The 19,932-nt window shown below is 48.9% G+C and overlaps 1 protein-coding gene across 2 annotated transcripts in view; it reads left to right on the top strand.

The window, feature by feature from the left end:
• LOC144792107 (myoferlin-like) overlaps nt 1–19,932 on the top strand; it is a 3,514,236-nt gene that overhangs the window by 3,439,829 nt on the left and 54,475 nt on the right. The gene's annotated exons all lie outside the window — the stretch shown is intronic.

The raw sequence follows: 19,932 nt of genomic DNA, 5'->3' as shown, positions 1-19,932 counted from the left end.
GAGGCTCTCATTAGGAAAGACATTCATGGCTGAGTGGTCCACTCTTAAAAAATCTCAAATGTCATGAAACTGTTAGAGCTGTCACTTCACATGATTTAACTCTCAGACTGAACAGAAGAATTTGTTCTACATCTGCCGCGGTTGGGTGTCCAATTATATTGGCAGAGAGGGGTCACAGCCTCCTCACCATAGATCTGTGTTGTTTGCCTTCCCTGAAGCTCCAGTTGACATAGCAATGATGGAGCACAGGGTGCAAATAAACCATATTGTTTCAGTGGCATCTCCTTACCCTTGAGAGGGGGGCCTTGACTTGACAGCAATGATATGCACTATGAACTTCTGCTAACAAATCTGAGATTGTCTTGCTTTTTGCCATGCCCTTATGAATACTATTTGTAGGAGGCTGGCTTAGTATATGGTGCTCACCTATGTAAGTGTAGCACCCTGCACCCTAATAACCCCTATGGTGATTTTAGTGGTCTTAGACAACCATAGAAAGCTCTCTAAGTGGTAGCTGTGGAGAGCAGCCTTCAGGCTTAGGCCAGAAGGAGTGTAAAGCAGCATGTTTTATCAGTACTTAATCTTATGGTATAGGTTAAGTGAAAAAGAACGACACAGTGTAGTTAAAATATGTATTTATTATTAACACTCACTAACACAATGTATTATCTCCTACCCAGAGATATAAACACCATACACACAATACTTTGTATATAGAATACGTAAATAGCAAAGAATACACACTGGTCTTCAGGGGGAGACCAAAGCTTATACTAAAATAGTGGAATGCAACCCATGAATGAAGTCAGGAGTGGACCCAGAAGTGGTATAAGTGTCAGGGACCCCTAGAAATGACCCAAGGTGAGTATCTAGGAACCACACAAGGTCATGTGCAGTGTGGGAACGAGACCGCGTACTCACTTCAAGTCAATGAGTAAGTCTCAGTTGCAACTTTAATAGAAGAAGGACCCTTCCCAGTGGACCCTGAAGAAACCCTGTGGAGGACGGAAGGTTGGAGAGCCACCCCACCTGTGGATACCCCAGGAACCAGGATACCTACACCAGGGAAGCCGGGTGCATAGGTGCAAAGTGGTGTCAAAACCTGCCGTAGACCACAATGGAGGACTGCAGGAAAATGACATTGAAGAAGAAGGTGAGAAGAGTGCAATGGAACCCAGAGGTGGATTCAGGATGCGAGGTACCTGCAAGCAGAGGGGACAGAGTCTATGCCACTCAAGAGTGACCAGAAGGCACGGAAGACAAATTCCCACCGATGTCAGAGATGCGGGATAGCTGATGGTGCTCTTTAAGTTGCAGCTGTGCAGACCAGATGATGCTGTGGAAGACCAGGAGCCATTTACGAGCTGTCTCAAGTTGGATCTCTAGAGCCAAGGAGTCAGTGCCCGGCAGGGGCACCAACAAGCCTTGGCAATAGCAACCAAAGTAGTTGTAGAAAAGGGTGCAGTGTTGGTACCAGCAAGGTTCAAGTGACTCACCACGAGCAGGTAAATCAGAGCAGGACCGAGCTAGCAGGGAGACCCACTGGAGCCAAAGAAGACCCTCAAGAGGACCCACATACCGAAGGTACAGGAGTCGCAAAAGTGCCACGAGCACCTCACCAAAGGAGGAAGGCCCACATTGCACAGGATGCGGTGCAGGCAAAGATCTTGGCTGGAGGAGATACTGGAGGCTGAAGATCTCTGGAGGAGAGAGTCAACAAGTCTTTGCAACAGAAAGTCGACACAGTGCACAGGGGTTCTGTTCCCATGGTTCCAATGAGGGATACTGTCCTCAAACTTGATAAGAAGATAGTGAAGGCCTCGAAGGAGTTGCAGAACCAGAACCTGTGTTGTTGAGCCTTACAGAGTCTGTGGTTGCACAGGATCAGCACACTGGTCAGCTTTGAAGTGACTGCTTCACTCTAAGGGAGATTTCTTCGGTTGTCTTGGATGTCCACAGGTACTGTGAAGTCCCTGTATGGAGCACAGGCACAGAAGATGCAGCAGGACGACGAGACCAGGAGCAGCAAGAGTCTTCCCAGTTGCAGTCTTGGTTCCCAATGCGAAGTCCTGCATGCCCAGATGGTTGAAGAAGAGTGGTATTGGATTTGAATCTTGTCCCACAGCAAATCTAGGGACCGACCCACCGGTAAGCCTTTAAGTAACCTTAGGAAAGGGTTGGGACGATTCAGGGGTCTCTCCCAGAGGAGTGGCTGGACAGTAGGGAGGATACTTCCATGTCCTTTGTCCAGTTTCGCACCAGAGCGGGAGCCAACACTCCCTGAACTGGTTTGAACTTGAGTATTCAAATAGGAACCAAATGTGCCCTTCAAGTAGTCTCAGTGGCTCTGGCAAGCTCCTCCACCCTGTCGCAATACACTAAGTCCTGTTTGGGAGGTGGGTTCACCTCTCTGTGACAGGAAACATATTGTCCTTCCTTCCCCTCCTCAAGCTTGGCTCAGCAGCAGGAGGGCAGAATCGTATCTCTGGTCGGCAGCAGCCATAGTTTGCTGTCCAATTCTAGAAGACTGGCCTCCTGGAGGACCTTTACATGTCATGGAATCATGTCATGGAATCATAAACTGTGCGGCAGGAATGATTCCAACATGTTTGATACCAAACACGACAGGGTTTGTTACAGCCAGTTTAGAGATGCTCATCGCGTAATGAAGCAAGGCCACTCTATATATTGTAATGGCTGATGCTCTAACTACCCAGTAGATAGGACCCCGAAGTGTTGTAGGGATATCCTGCTCATGCAGATGCACCCTCACACTTAGAACCGAGCACCCTGCCTTCAAGACTGAAAGGTCTGCCTTAGGGGTGACTTATAAATTTTAAGTGCAGTGACCTCAGATATAAGGAAACCTATATCAGTTGTAAGTGGTGCTAGCACCAGCTTACACAGGTTGCAATGGCAGGCCTGTAGTAATAATTTGAGTGGTGTCTCATGGGTGGCATAATGCATGAATCAACCTATGGGAGACTTGTGGTGTACCCATGCCCTGGGTACCTTAGTATCATATACTAGGGACTTACAAGAGTACCCCAGTAGCCAATCTGGAGTGTACCTAAGTACTCACCATGTCCAATTTAGGGAAGACCATTAAGAAAATGGGGTGACCCACAAGGTATGGACCTGGGTGATTTACGATATAAATAAACAATGGTCCTGGACCTATTGATCAAAACACTTGACCCAATCAATCTTATTTCTTTAAATTTCACAGTCAAGAGCACTTCAAATGAATCTGCTCTAACATAGCTAATAATGTTAAGGAAAAAAGGACAATAGAAAACAACCACTACAACGGAGACCGAGATACAATGTATTTAATTCATTGTCTCTTATTTAGAATTCATTTCGCACAACAGTATTATGTTATCTTAACAGTAAAAACAAAGAGGTTGCCCAAACAGAGCGTGCAAAAGGGGCGATCCAAGTGTGAAGTGAATGAGGGAGGAAAGAAAGGAATTCACAGTAATATACAAAAAACGTTTCACATTACTTTTCAGTCAATAACGGTATTGTATTCTATCCGTATTGAAAACCTGTCCAGACAAAGAATTATTTTTAAGAACCTTTGAACTCAAAATTTCAAAGAGACATTCATGTCCTCAGTATGCACTCTATAATGTCGAGGTACTGGTCCAGGGTGGGGGTAATGGCGTCCACGTTTCGACTCGACTTAAGGCCAACCGGTAATTTGAACCTGGGGCATGCGAGTCTTCATCAGGACATATAGGAAGGGGCAACCAAGGGGTATCGATGACCCTATAGAAAATATAAAGGGGAACATTTACCCAGTTGTAGTGGCGACAAGGGTTTATTTAATAACCAAAAAGGGGAGCCATGCGCTTACCCTATGATGGAGAACCAACGAGGTATGTATCCTCAATCAGCAATGAGTACTTGTACTCCTGTAAGACATAATTTTTACAGTATGCATGGACCTGATCTACTATAGTCAAGAATCATCTGTCCAAGATTCGTGTGTCTCAATCATTAAGGGTAAAGCATTTACCTTGATCATAGAAGACTCAATCTTCAAATTTAAGGGGTGGGTATAATCTTCCAACTTATGCCAATAATGACGTGATGGTACCTAAAACAGTTACAGGCAACATCAGCACATCATGCTGCATCAATGTCATTCTATGGAAGCTATACAATAGCCCACACTTATTACCTTGATCGTTTCGATATTCTTTTAATATATCCAAAGCTCCTGTCACCAAGGTTCAAGCAGCTGTGTAATCAAAAAGAAAAAGAAAAGATCAATTCGCTCCGTTAAAACCAAATACTGATTAAAAATCGTCCAAGACCGATACTGAAGAAGTCACTGTGTTTCTAAGACTAGTGTGAACACCAGTATTCTTTGAAAAAGCAGGAAGATTACCGTTCGGGTAGCGTGTTCCCTCCATGAGACGAGAGCCGGGCTTGAATCCCAGTTGCAATCGGCTCGCTACCGTGTCCGTGTTATTTTGGTCCCGCCCGTTAATGATAGTCATAGAAAGGGGACTACAGTTCCCAATCGTGTTCCTAAAGGGCATCGTAATTCAACAGAACCCGATTCTTTTGGACAATTATTTCAAAGTGAAACCAACGGGCACGGAGGTGGGGATATCTATTGATGGTAAAACTCCGCAAGTCACTAATACTTATTGTTGCGATTATCGGCGGACAAAGGAGCCGCCATCTTTCTTTGGGATAAATGGTGGACACAAGAGCAATTAGTCCTTGAGAAAGCTGACTTATCCATGATATATTACCGATACTACAGAATCATAAATTCCAATCGTTCCATATTCCTATTTACATTAACATACAATATGAAATGCAAAGTTTCCATTAATTCCTATTTTCACAACATTAAATTTGTGATCATACATTCTGACAATTATACAACATGAAAATAAATAATTATCATACAATATGACCAATTGCTGGAAAGGAAGAACAAAGCATGTGTTATGTATAATAAGCCTAGTTACATCATCAACAATGTCACATAGACGAGTTACATGAGAATAAAGACACATATACAGATGCATGTATTAAGCATATTTGAGCATGTAATAAAACAGTAGTCACATATTAACCATGCCTCAAAAATCCACTCATCTCAACAATGCTACCTGTTTGTTTATCTCCTCCATTTCATTAAGGCCCTTATGGACTGTATCCAAGGAATATATCCATTTGCACTCCCTTCTGTTTAGAGTATTCTGCAAATCACCACCTCGGGGGTTCGCATTGACTTTTTCAATGACCCACCATTGCAAACTGTTCTCGGTGTGTCCGAAAGTGGTAAAATGGTCCACTAAAGGAGCTCCTGGAGTTCTACAGCGTATACGGCTCATATGCTGCAGGATCCGACACTTCACTCTTTGTGTAGTCTGGCCCACATACATGAACCCACATGGGCATAGGATGGCATATATTACCCACGGGGTGTTGCAATTAGTGTGATCTTGAAGCTTATGTGTCTGATTGTTATGGCTGAACGTAGTACCTTCTATCGTCAGTGGGCAGGCTTTACAGGACCCACATTTCTTGTGTCCTGTTACTGCTGGAAGGCCCCACAATGTGGATTGGCTAGGCAAACGCTGTGTAGGAAGGAGTGATTTTACCAAATGATCACATATATTTCTACCCTTCCTAAATGCATGTAAGGGTGGTGGAATACCCCCTAGTTCATTGCTGATCAGATGCCAATGCCGGTTAATGCATTTCTTGATGGCATTGCTTTTTGTATTAAATGTCGTCACACAGACTAATCTTTCTTCCTTACTTTTGATGTTCACATTAAGCAAATGCTCACGGTGGTTATGCCACGCCCGTTTACGGGCTTTTTTGAGTAATCGCATGGGGTACCCTCGTTCACTCATTCTTGCCATCAAAAGGGAGGACTCATTAAAATAGTCCTCCTTCTTAGAGCAATTCTGCCGCAACCTCAGGAACTGTCCAAAGGGCAAGTTGTCCCTGAGGTTGCGGGGATGATGGCTTGTATATCTAAATAAGGTGTTTCTTTCACTGCTCTTTCTATATAGAGTGGGAAGAAGCAGAGAGAGTGGGGTCCTGGTTAGCAGGATCCCAGTCAGACTAGTCAGTAAAACATAATGACACCAGCAAAAAGTGGGTTTAACCATGAAAGCAGATTCTACTTTCATACGCAACCTCACGCCCCCAAACGTAAGGAGATGAGACTAACCTTGCCTAGTTGAATATTCATTTTCTAAGAGGAAATATCTGGAGAGTCCATCTGCGTTGGCATGGTTACTCCCAGACCTATGTTCCACTGTGGTCCATCCCCTGTAGGGAAATGGACCACCTCAAAAGTTTATGGTTTTCACCCTTCGTTTGTTTAAGCCATAAGAGGGGCTTGTGGTCTGTCTGAACGAGGAAATGAGTACCAAACAGGTATCGCTTCAACTTCTTCAGGGCCCAGACCACAGCAAAGCCCTCCCTCTCTATGGCTGACCAACGTTTTTCCCTGGGGTCAGTCTTCTGCTTATAAAAGCCACTGATTGGTCCTGACCCTCTGCTTTTAGTTGTGACAAAACAGCTCCTACCCCTATCTCAGAGGCATCTGTCTGGACAATGGTTTTGGAATAGTCTGAATTTTGCAGAATGGGAGCAGTGCACATGGCCTGCTTCTGGTCATCAAATGTCTTTTGACAGCTAACTGTCCACTGAACTTTCTTAGGCATTCTCTTGGAGGTGAGATCATTAGGGAGAGTCGCAATGGACCTATATCCCTTAACAAACCTCCTGTAGTGCCCTGTCAGGCCCAAGAAAGCTCTGACCTGAGTCTGGGCAGTGGGAATAACCCAGTTCATGGTGGTCTGGATTTTCTCTCCAATGGCTAAACTTGGCCTCCAGCTACCAGGTGACCCAAGTATACAACCTTGCCCTGCCCTATCTGTCACTTGGTGACCTGTGAGAACTTTATTCACCAACCTCTGAAATGTGGCAGGTGCATTTTTCAGACCAAAGGGTATCACCATAAATTGATAATGCCCACTGGGGGTTGAGAATACTGTTTTGGCTTGGCATTTTCAGCTATTTTCCAGTAGCCAGCAGTGAGTTCAAATGTACTCAGATATTTGGCAGAGGCCAAAGTATCTATGAGCTCATCTGCCCTTGGAATAGGATGGGCATGCAGCCCTAGCGACTGCATTGAGGCCTCTGTAATCCACACAAAACCTCATCTCCCTTTTTCTACCCTTGGTGTGAAGTTGTAGTACCAGGAATACTGGGCCAGCCCATGGACTTTCTGAAGGCTCAATGACCCCCCATTGCAGCATCTTTTGGACCTCTGTTCTGATGCAGACTCTGACATGGTCAGGCTGTCTGTAAATTGTGTTCTTTACTGGCAGACTGTCATCTGTGTCCACTTCATGGGTACACTATGTGGTGGTTTGGCTGGGTGTCTGAGAAAACCTGTGTTTGTACTGATTGAGGACCTTCCTACAATCAGCTTGCTGTTGGTCAGTGAGGCCCCCTGCCAAGGCTACTCCTTCAACTGATGCATCAACAGGGTTCTGAGAGAGGAGATCAGGGAGAGAGTCACTATCTTCCTCCTGTCCCTCATCAGTGGCCATGAGCAAGCTCATGTCAGCCCTGTCCACAAAAAGTTTTAGGCAGTTCACATAAAGTACCCTGTGGGGACTTCTTGGAGTGCCTAGGTCCACGAGGTAGGTGACCTCATCTTTTTATTCAAGGATGGTGTGGGGGCCACTCGTCTTGGAGAGCTGTTGGGGCCACAGGCTCCACCACCCACACTTTCCAGCCTGGCTGGTTAACAGCCAGGACAGCCTTTTGGTCATGCCAGGCTTTCTGAAGCTCCTGGCTGGCCTCATGGTTTTTACTTGCCTTCGTCATGTACACAGCCATACCTGATCGCAGGCCAAGCACATAGTCCACAATATCCTTTTTATGAGGTTGGAGAAATTGCTCCCAGCTCTCGATAACTAGAAACAATGGACCCCTAACTGGATGTACAAACGTTTGAATGGGCTATAGCCAACTCCTTTCTGGAGAACCTCTCTGTAGGCAAAGAGAAGGCAGAGTGAATCTCATGATTATACCCTTTAGGGTCTTGTTGAACCTTTCAACAAACCCATTGCACTGTGGATGGTAGGGTGTGAGAAGCTTGTAGTTTACTCCACACTCTTCCCACATTGCAGTTATATAACTCCGCATGAAGTTGGTACCCCTATCTGTTAAGTCCTCCTTACGGAAGCCCACTCTGGAAAAGATTCCTAGGAGGGCCCTGGCCAATACAGGAATTGTAGTGGTTCTAAGGGGAATTGCCTATGGATACCTAGTGGCATGGTCCACCAGGATATAACTGTGTCCAGCTGCAGTTGGAGGGTTCAAGGTGCCAACAATGTCAATCCCTACCCTATCAAAGGCCACCACTGGGAGTGGAATTAAGGGGAGTCTTTGTAGTGCCACCTGATTTGCCATTGGCTAAGCAAGTGACACAGCCTCGATAAAACTCCTTGGTGTCTTCTGACATGTGGGGCTTGTGAAAATGAGGGACAATCTTGTCCCAAGTCTTACTTTTCCCTATGTGTCCTGTCATGTGCCAGGGAGAGAAGAAAACCTCTGCACTTCTGGGGTATTACCAACCTCCTGGTAGCACCATACTTGGGGTCCCTAAAATCTGTATTTGTAAATCTGTATTTGAAAAGCGTGAACTACTCACTCTTATGGGTCTCAAGGCTGTAGTGGAAATTAAGTGAGCTATTGCCCAGAGTCACATGGTGCTGAGCTGAGCTGCCGCCGGAGCCAGGGATCAAACCGTGAACCCTGTGCTCCGAAGTCAGCGGCCCTGGCCGCTGCACCCCACCTCTCCACCTCCTGGTAGCACCAGGCTCGGTGTCTCTACCTTCAGAATTCAGAAGACCATATTCCCAATAGATCCTATCAGACCAACTGACATTCCCTGTCTCCTCAGCAGAAGCTTGCTGTCAGAGCTGGTCAAGAGAGGGGCAGGATTGCTGCTCCAAACTCAATTCTACCCTGGATGGGCCCCTTTCCCCCAAGAACTCAGCCTGTTCAGGCTTAAGTTCCCTTGAGACAGTTACTTCACAGGGACTGAGATCATCTCCCTCAGGATACTGATCCTTACTGGGAGTTTGGGAGGAGGATAATTCCTTACCCTGCCTGTGCCTTCTCTACGGAGCAATCTGATCCATTTTGTCAGGATCCAGTGCTCTCTGTGCTGAGCTGCGTGTCTCAAAGACACTGGTAGAGATGGCCATCATTACTGCATTAGTCCTGAACTCTATTTCAAGCCAGGCTGAAGTCTCTAAATCATTGCCCCAAAGACAATCTAGTGGTAGATTTGGAGATATCACAGCTCTCATAGGTCCAGTTATCCCGCCCCAACTGAGATTCACAACTGCCAAGGAATGATGAGTCCTGACATTGCTAGTGTTGGTTACTTGGTACATCTGTCCAAGTATGATTTGTTAAGGGGAAACAAGTGTCTCTGTCACCATTGTTACACTGGCCCCTATGTCCCTGAAAGCTATTGCTTCCTTGCCATTGATTAAAGGCTGTTGCCTGTGCTTGCCCAAGTTAGTGGGATTTACTAGTAAGGTGACAAGATCAATCCCACCATCACAGACTAGAACAGCCTATGTTACAGTTCTGACTAGTGCAGGACCCACCTCAGCATCCAAGGTTAACCCAACTAATCCTTTGGTTGCTGTACTACCATGTGTACTGGTGCTAGGGGGGCGTAGTTGACTTGAGTGCAGTGGTAGTAGGTTCCTTGGCCTTTGGACAATCAGCATCTCTTGTCCAATGTGTCTTTACCTTAAATAAATCACACCAATGTTTCTTTTTGCCTTTGGTGTTTTAGGACTAACCCCTAGATGCAGGTTTTTGGGGACCTTGGGAAGACTCCTTTTTGTTTTTGCTTTATCCCCACCCTTCTCCTGGGTTTTAGAACAATCTTGCCTCTTCTGGTCATGTCCACCACCATGGTTTTTCTGCTTGACCCTCGTGCAGACCCATTTGTCTGCCTTGTTTCTCAATTCTTGGGGAGAGGTCAGATCAGAGTCCACCAGGTACTGGTGCAAAAGGTGGTTCTGACAGTTATTAAGGATGTGCTCCCTCATTAACATATTGTACAATCTTTCATTATCCTTTACCTTGCTTCCATGAAGCCAGCCTTCCAGTGCCTTAATAGCACTATCAATGAAATCTACACAGTCCTGGGTGTGTGCCTTCTGGGTGTCTCTGAACTTCATCCTGTATTGCTTAGTGGTTGAGCCAACCCCATCTATGAGGGCACTCTTCAGGACCGAATATTTGTCAGCATCCTCTTCTCTAACAGTGAGGAGCTTATCTCTACCTTTGTTAGCAAAGAAAAGACACTGGATAGCTGCCCACTACCCTTGAGGGGCCTTCTGAACTTTACAGGCCGTCTCCAAAGCAGAGATCTATTTATGAATGTCATCCCCCTCCTGGTAAGGAAGGACTATCCTGCTCAGGTTCCTAGTGTCAAAGGATGGTTTTCTGATTCTAGGGATACTCTTGCTGCCACCATGAGACTCTAGCGCCAGTTTCTTCCTAGCTTTCTGTGCTTCTAGGGCCTCCTAGTCAAGGGCCAACTGATCTCGCCTGAGCTTTAGTCTGACTCTCATATGATACTCCTTTTCCAAAGAGTCCTTCCTCTTGCTAGATATCGAGGTCCATATGGAAGTATCTGAAGGTTTGGACTCAACACAGGAAGATCTATACCTCATCTGTCTGTTCTGAACCCTCCCAAAAAGAATAAAGGGAAACCAACTTCTAGGGACACTCTTTGTACCATCTGCACTATTCCCTGGGGGCTCAGAGTTCACCAATGTGGGGTCCTCAGACTCTTGGTCAAGCTCAGAATTAGGGCACTAAGGGTAACCCCTCCTGTCCCATCTCCTGAAGCATTCCCACCCACTTTGTCTGGATCTCCTGACCCGTCAGTGTTCTGGAAATTATCTAAGATAAGCAGCTCTAATAGAAGCTTAGTGGTTGGGTTGCTACCTATCTTTAACTCCCTAGAGGTACACATGTTTTTAAGTTCCTGGAACATAAGACCATTGTATCTAGAAATCTGAAAGAAACACGTTAGTGTTAGATTCTTTACCTTAGAATATCCCCAGGTGTCAAACTGGATCCGGAAAGTTTTTTTCATCAGCAGTATCCCTGCGCGTCGGTAGGCATCGTCTGCGGCTCCGAGTCTGTCGTCGGCGTTGTGATTGCCAGAATGACGTCGCTGGAGTAGTTAGATGCTGCCCTCACACACTGACGTCAGTTCTTCCGCACCAGCAAGCGCATATCCGGGAAGAGCATGTACTTTTAGCCATTTTTTGACTAACTTTTTGGACTTTTTGCCTATCTTTTTCAAGTCGACTTCAACTCCTGGTGCCAGTAGGGATGCCCGGTTTCAAGCCGTGTGACGCCTGTTACCGACTGATGTCGGTTACCGACCCCCACCGCTGGTGTCCCTACTGCTTGTGGGCCAACCACGATGACAAGTCGTGCCCCGACTGACGAGCCTTGATATTCAAGGCTAGGTGGGAGCGTTCCAGTGAGGTCCTCGAGATCCGGCCGTCGGCTACGCGCCGCTCGAGGTCCCGGTCGAGGAGGAAGTCGAGGGACCGGTCACAGAGCCGCAGTCATCATCGCTTTTCTGGATCCAAGTCCTCACATTCGGGTAAGTCGAGGCATGGCAAAAAGAAGTTGAAGAAGCATCATTGCTCTTCGACTTCCCCTCGCCAGTCGCGCGACTCGGCTGAGGGTTCGGGTGGCACCTCCCACACAGCTCCGTCGGGGCCCGCGCAGTCGCATCCGGCTCTACACCCTCCGGTCCCTGAGCTTGATGCGACTCCAGAGCAGATTCGAGACTTCCTCGTGGCCATGAGGACTCTCTTTCCGCCGTTAAGACCCGCGGGTCCGACTGGGGGTCCTAGCCCTCTGTTGCCGCCGGCTTCCGCCTCGGCACCACCGGCAACTTCGGTCCCGGTACCGCAGGACCCCGTGGGATCCTGGCCTGAATCCCGTCGACGCTAGTTGACGTTATGACTCCTCCGCTGGCGCTGACCCCCGTGGTGCCACCTCCGGCACCGTCCTCGGGCAACCCCAGACCCGGTTTCAGCCCCAGGCTCGGCATCAGAGAAGCGCCACTTGGTGCCGTCTCGACTGGTGAGCTTTTCACCTTTGCCCCGGCTCCATCATTTTTGCCTGTTAATCAGGACACGGATGAAGGGGAGGACTGGGTCTGAGGACCCTCTGGCACAGCAGTGCCAGTTAAGGCTGGACTGGGTAGATGAGCTGGGGGAGGCCAGTGATCTAGACTCTTCGCCTGACACTGGTTTTCTCTCTCCTCCCTCCGTGGCTTTGGAGGAGGGGGCAACTTATGCTGTAGTGCTGCGCAGGGCGGTTACGGCGCTGGGCCTTGAGCTCCCTGCAGGTAGCCGTGAAGACTAACCTCCTCACCGAGGTGCTTCAACCGCCATTAACCTCTTCAGAGACTCTACTGCAGTTTAATGAAGCCCTCACTGATGTTCTGATGAGCACTTGATCCAAGACCTCCACAGTTCCCCTTGTGGATGGGAACATGGCCTGGCGCCACCGCCCAGCTCCGGGCAACCCCTGCTTTCTGTCCTTCCATCCCACTCCTGAGAGCCTGGTTATCCAGGCCTCCACGTCCCAGACCGCATTCCCTACCGCACGCCTGGACCTGGAATCCAAAAGGCTGGAACAGTTTGGCAGGAAACGTTTCCTCTGTGAGTCTATGATTGCGGTCCATTAATACTGCATGCCTTTTGGGCCGTTACACCCACTCTCTGTGGGATACGGTGGCGGACGTGCTGCCCCAGTGTCTGGAGGAGGCCAAGACACGGCTTGCCCAAGCTCTTGCTGATGGGCGGGATGCAGCACGATACTCCATTCGGTGTGGACTTGACACCACAGACTCGCTGGGCTGAGAGATTGCAACGAAGGTGGCGATTCGCCTGGCTGAGGTCCACCAACTTTTCAGGGGATGTCCAGAGCACTCTCATGGACATGCCTTTTGAAGGCCGTCGCCTTTTTGGCGACAAGGCAGATAGTGCGCTGGAGCGCTTTAAGGACTCCAGGGCTACGGCCAAGTCCTTGGGCCTTTCGGCCCCGTGCCAGCAGACTTCTGCTTTTTGTTCCATTTGTGGCCAAGGAAGGAGCACCCCCGCATGTTTGTCAAGCCACAGGCCGCATAACCAACTTCAATGCAGTTGCCGATGTGCATCTGCCTCAAAGCCTTCCTAGTCCGGGCTTTCAGGCCCATTCCATGCCAGTGGGAGGCAGGGTTCGCCATCACCTACTCCACTGGCATACCATCACTTCGGACAGGTGGGTGCTGCAAATCGTTCGAAGGGGCTACTCCCTCCCCTTCAAGATGACCCCTCCAGCCATGCCACCGCAGTACCACCACATGTCGGGGGATCACTTGCAACTTCTGCAGGAGGAGGTTACGGCCCTCTTGGCCAAGGGGGCCATTGAGGGTGTTCCTGGGCCAGAAGTAGGACGTGGTTGCTATTCCCACTACTTTCTGGTTCCCAAGAAGGGCAAAGGGGGCCAACGCCCTATCTTGGACCTCAGGAGCATCAACGTCTTCCTCCGGAAGGAGAAGTTCAAGATGTTGACTTTAGCTCAGGTTCTGACTGCCCTAGACCCTGGAGACTGGATGGAAGCATTGGACTTGCAGGACGCTTATTTCCATATTCCCATCCTGCCGGCCCACCAGCGCTACCTGCGGTTCATGGTAGGCCACACGCACTTTCAGTTTCCGTGCTCCCCTTCAGCCTCAACAGTGCACCTCGAGTGTTCACGAAAGAGATGGCGGTGTTCGCAGTTCATCTGCGCAGATCAGTGGTTCCAGTCTTCCCCTATCTCGATGACTGGTTGTTGAAGGCGGGCTCGCCCCAGACCGTCGTCTCCCACCTCCAGACTACGGCCGACCTCCTGCATTTGCTGGGGTTCTCCATCAACGTGCCGAAGTTGCACTTGATTCCATCCACGAAGCTCCTCTTCATCGAAGCAGTTCTGGACTCGTCGCACTTTCGGGTTTGTCCTCCCGAGCAGCGGGTTCGGGATACTCAGGCTCTGATTCCGATCTTTCAGCCTTTAACCTGAGTTTCGGTCAGGTTGACCCTACGGCTTCTGGGACTGATGGCCTCCTGCATCCTGCTGGTGCATCATGCCAGGTGGCGGATGCGGGCTCTGCAGTGGGACCTGAAGTTCCAGTGAGCACAGCATCAGGGCAACCTGTCCGACCATGTCTGTTCCTGTGTTGCCAGCTCTGGATGGTAAACATTGTAATGCTATTGCGGACTTTTTTATATCGAAGGTTCAGGACATTCACCAATCCTTAATTTCCCTTCCGCCCCCTACTGATCCCTTCCTATCTGGCTCTTGCTGTAATGTCTCTGTCCCTCCTACTGAGTTTCTGCACAACTGGAAATTATTTGATGATGTTTCCTTCCTGTCGTGCCTAAAAAGCATTAAGTCAGGATCTCCTCGGGACCCTGTCCCTATGAGGATACTGAAACAACTTGACCTTGAACCACGTAGATTCCTAATGAGGTTACTTAACATCTCTCTTAGTGAATCTCGGGTGGAACAGGAATGGAAACACGCCATGGTCGTTCCCCTACAGAAGAAATCTGGTATGGACATTACTAACCTGGCCAATTTTAGGCCTATATCCCTGCTGCCAGCTTGTTCTAAGATACTAGAACGCCATGTCAACTTTCAGCTAAACGAATTTGTTGAAAATACGGGATATCTCCATCCATCCCAATCAGGCTTTCGCGCCAATTATTCCACCGAATCCGCACTCCTGGGGGTGACTGAGCGACTCCGACACGGTATTGATAGTGGTGAGACCTTTGCGCTTATACTATTGGATTTAAGCGCGGCTTTTGATACCGTGTCGCATTCCATTCTTCTAGAGTCCCTTCACTCCCTTGGTGTTGCAGGATCTGCGCTTGCCTGGGTGGCTTCATTTCTTAATGAGCGCACCTTTCAGGTATTTTCAACCAAAGCTGAATCGGCGATCTGCTCATCTGCTTATGGCGTTCCGCAGGGGTCTATATTGAGCCCTTTATTGTTCAATATTTACATCAGACCCCTTGCCACGATAGTAGAGGACGCCGGTCTGTCTATTTACTCCTATGCAGATGATACGCAGATCGTGTTCTCCCTGTCTGACAGTAGGTCTCAGGACACCTCTGCCCTTAAAATCGGCCTTTCTCGGGTTGCAGCCTGGATGCAGGCCAACCTGCTAAAACTCAATGGTGAAAAGACCGAGGTTATCGTACTTGGCAAACATAAAGATCTGTGGGGTTCTAGACATTGGCCTAGTGACATGGGTCCACTGCCTACCCCCGTGCCAGTTGTTCGTAACCTCGGCTTTCTAATCGACGAGAAACTCTCGATGCGTCAACAGGCAACTAAGGTCGCTGCAATCTGCTTTAACACTCTACGCTGGTTGCAGAAGATCCTATGGATGCTGCCTGAGTCTACTCGTCGAACTGTTGTCCAGGCTCTTGTAATGTCCCGTATCGACTACGGCAATGTGCTCTATCTGGGAGCTGATAGAGCTACAATGAATATACTCCAGGTTGTGCAGAACTCAGCTGCCCGCCTTCTGTGCAATGTCCCACGCAGAATGTCTGCAACACAAGCCCTATGTGACCTTCATTGGTTAAAAATTGCTGACCGTGTAGCTTTTAAAACTTTGTGCCTTATGTTCAAAATCCGTCAGGGTTCTGCTCCCACATACTTGCACAATCTTGTCCGGCCATACCAGCCAAATCGTTCCCTTAGGTCATCAAATCAAGCCAATTTTGTAATTCCTAGAATTCGCTTGACAAAAATGGGAGGCCGCTCTTTTGCCCATTTGGGGCCGAAGATGTGGAATGCTCTTCCGCTGACGCTTAAAACGGAAACTAATCTTCTAGCCTTTCGCAAAAAGCTAAAAACTTTTCTGTTTTAGTTGGTCAAATGTTCTCTGCTTCTCCTGTTTTCAGCAATTACCTATCTTTCTTCTTTAGGCTGTCCCTGGCGCCGGGAAACCCTCTACGGGTAGCTGAGCGCAATACAAATTCAATAAAATAAATAAATAAATAAAAAATGTCCTGATCTCAGAGGGCACTGCGAACTCAGTTGCAGTGGTGGCTCATGAATCGCGATTGGGTCAGTAGCAGATCCCTCTCCCTTCCCCAACCGGAGCACACAGATGTGCCGGAAGCGTCCCTTTTGGGATGGGGTGGCCACATGGGAGAGGCGGAGATCAGAGGCCTCTGGTCTCCGGCGGAGTCCCGACTCCACATCAACCTGTTGGAGCTTCGGGCGATCTGGCTTGCACTGAAGGCATTCCTTTCCTCTGTACGGGGAAGTGTAGTGCAGGTGTTCACTGACAACACCACCGCCATGTGGAATTGCAACAAACAAAGCGGGGTGGGGTCTTGGACCCTATGTCAGGAGGCTCTGTGCCTCTGGACATGGTTGGAACATCATGGCATCACCCTGGTGGTTCAACACCTGGCAGGTTCCCTGAACGCCAGGGCAGACAAACTCAGCCGTCAGTGCATGATTGATCGCGAGTGGCGTCTGAACTCGGACGTGGTGCAAGGTCTCTTTCGACAGTGGGGAGAGTCTTGGTTAGATCTATTCGCCACTGAAGAGAACACGCCACGTCATCAGCTCTGTGCGTTGGAATTTCCAAGGCGGCACTCGCTCGCCGACGCTTTTTGTCGCAAGTGGAGCTGCGGTTTTTTGTACGCCTTTCCGCCTATACCACTTCTGCCCAGAGTGCTGAAGAAGATCCGGCGTGACCGGGTCCAAGTCATCCTTGTGGCTCCGGATTGGGCACCAAGATACTGGTATCCAGAGCTACTTTGTATGTCACTCGATCCCCCGATTCGACTGCCTCTTCAGAAGGACCTTCTGTCGCAGCAGCAGGGGACGGTTTTCCACCGACCTGTCCAGCCTCCACCTACATGCGTGGAGATTGAGCGGCGACAGTTGATGCCATTTGACTTGCCTCCTGAAGTCTGTAATGTTATTCTGGCTGCCAGGCGTCCCTCCACAAAAATGGTATACGCCTGCAGGTTGAACACATTTGTGGTATGCTGCACAGCAAAGGCTGTGACTCCCCTTTCTGCCCCTCTTTTAGAGGTTCTCCTCTTTCTTCTTTCTCTGGCCCAGCAGGGCTCTGCTCTGGGCACTATCAAGGGCTATCTTCGGCCATTTCAAACTTCTTGAGGCTTCCTGACCAGCCTTCTCTTTTCAAGTCCCCTGTTGTGAATAGATTCTTGAAAGGCATTACTCATATGTTTCCTCCTGTTCCCTTTGTAATGCCTCAGTGGGACTTGAATCTGGTGTTAACCTTTCTGATGTGTGCTCCCTTTGAGCTGCTCTACAAATGTCCCTTACGTCGTCTGACTCTAAAGACTGCTTTCCTGGTTGCCATCACCTCGGCCAGAAGAGTTAGTGAGCCCCAGGCTCTTTCCTCTAAGCCTCCTTTCCTTTCTGTCCTTCCGGACAAAGTTGTTCTGAGGCCTCGTCCTACTTTTCTACCCAAGGTGGTTACTGCCTTTCACATAGGACAGACCATTACCTTGCCCAGCTTCTTTCTGCCTCCGCATCCCTCAAAAGAGGAAGAGAGGCTCCACCGTCTGGACCCAAAATGTGCGCTCTCCTTTTATCTGGACCGCACACGACAGTTCCGGGGGGATGATCAACTCTTCGTTGGCTACGTGGGTGCTAAGAAAGGAAGGCGGTGTACAAAAAACCATCTCTCGGTGGGTCGTTTTGTGCATTAAGATCTGTTATCCCTTGGCTAAAATAGATCCTCTTGTGGGGCTGCGCGCCCATTCCACTCGGGCTACGGCAGCTGTGAGAAGTTAGCCTGGAATATGATGTCCACTATTCTTGTGGGCACCTTGCACCAGTCTAAACGACCCTTATGGTGGTGGTTGTAAAGTCAACCTTATAGACAAGCTATCCTAGTGGTAGCATGAACCAGCAGTCTTAGGCTAAAACTTCAGAGAGCATGTGAAGCCAGTTGTTTTACCATATATAATCCCTTGAATACCAAATGAAAGGACACCACACAAGGTATATATCAAATATATATGTATTTATTTCAAACACAACCCCTCTGCACTCTTTATGAGGTCAGAGATCGTAGTACATTACAAGTTACTCAATTAGCATACTTTAAGTTGCACAAATACAATTCTGCCCTAGGGGCCTCACGAACCATATACGTAAGTGGTATAAGAACCACTGCACGAACAGTGAATAGGCCTAGGGCCTAGGGAATCGCTGGGGCTACACTACAGTACCAAAGGTTAGGAAGTAGGAGACCCACGGGCGGCGCCTGCAGTGTCTAAACACAGGCGCGTGTCCTCATTGACTTCAATGGAGAACGAAGGAATCACAAAGTTAAAGATTAAGGGCACTTCCGAGTGGACTACGATAAAACCCCTTTAAACTAGGACACTTGGATAGTCAATACCCACGGGAGTACCGGAGTACTTGAGTTACCTCACCCAGGGAAGCCGGGTGCATAGGTGTCTTTTCGTGTCGGGTTTCGTCGATACTTTCATTGGAGACCTGCAAAAGAAGTGCTGCAGGCGGCCGAAGGAAGAGTGTCTGGGTGGATCCAAGAGTGGATCGAAGCTGTGAAGAACCTGAAAGCGGAGGGGACAGAATCTGGGTCACTTGCCAGTGTCCAGGATGGAACCAGGATGGAACCAGGTGATGTCGCGATGCAAACAGGTGAAGAGGTGAAGCTTGTCTCTGCAGCCACGAGGACCAGGAGGCGTCGACGATGACCAGGAGCTGGATTCGAGCTGACCCACAAAGGATCTAGTTGACTGCGATGTCGGTATCTGGATGGGATACAACAAGCCGTGGCAACCGCAACCCATGCAGGAAGTGAAGATTGGCTTCAGGTCAGACCAGCAAGGTCTGCGGCGCTTCTCTTTTGGAGGGAAGCTAGAGCAAGCCCAGAGCAACCAGGCAAGTGTTGAAAATTCAAAGGATTATCTTCAGGGGGCGTACTAGCCAACGGGCTAGCAACCAGGAAGACATGTCAAGCTGAAGTGCCGGAGCGGGCCCCACGTGGCACTCGTGGAGTGAGGAAGGCTGAGCTCTGGTGCAAATGATGCTCGGGTCTGGGGCTTCTCTTACCCCAATATGCAACTGCGAGGGTGCCTCGGTAGTTGCACATTTAGCAAAGTGCAGGTAGTCCAGGATAACCGGTCTCACGTCTCTCGTGTCCGCCACGGGTCTCAGCTTTGCTGTGGATGTGGATCGAAGTTGGAGAAGTCTGGAAGTCCAGTTTCTGAGTTGCTGAGTCGTCGGGTTCCCACTGGATCGTCGACAAAGCAAACTGGAAAGTTACAGGTGGTGCCTGTTTGAACAGGGTGGTCACTCCTTGACCACAAGGGAGATCTTCTTCAGTCTTCTAGTCAGCATAGAATGTCGAAGTCCAAGAGTTCTGTATCGTAGTTTCTTTCCAGGGTAATCTAATGTCTCTAGACACAGCTCCTATCTTTATACTAATCTAAGGGGCTGGATTACCTGCTAGGTCCCTCCTATGGGTGGAACCTGGGAAGGGGGTGGTTACACCCCTTTCCCTTTGTCCAGTTTTGCACCAGAGCTGGGGCTGGAGTGCCCCAGCAACTGGTTTGAACCGGGCTACGCATGGAGCACCTTGTGTGGCCCAGGCAGTGTCTGGAAAAGCATCTTTCTATTCAACCCACCCTGCCCCAATACACTACTGGCTGTTTGGGGAGGGGCTAGCACCTCCCTCGACAGGAAACCTATTGTCCAGGCCTCCCTTGCTGGAGTTTCCCCCAGCTGCAGGAGGTCAGA

This window comes from Lissotriton helveticus, chromosome 11 (genome assembly GCF_964261635.1).
Source record: "Lissotriton helveticus chromosome 11, aLisHel1.1, whole genome shotgun sequence".
Lineage (NCBI taxonomy): Eukaryota > Metazoa > Chordata > Amphibia > Caudata > Salamandridae > Lissotriton > Lissotriton helveticus.
Note: the sequence above shows the minus strand (reverse complement) of the source record. Positions and strands in the feature narration are given on the sequence as shown.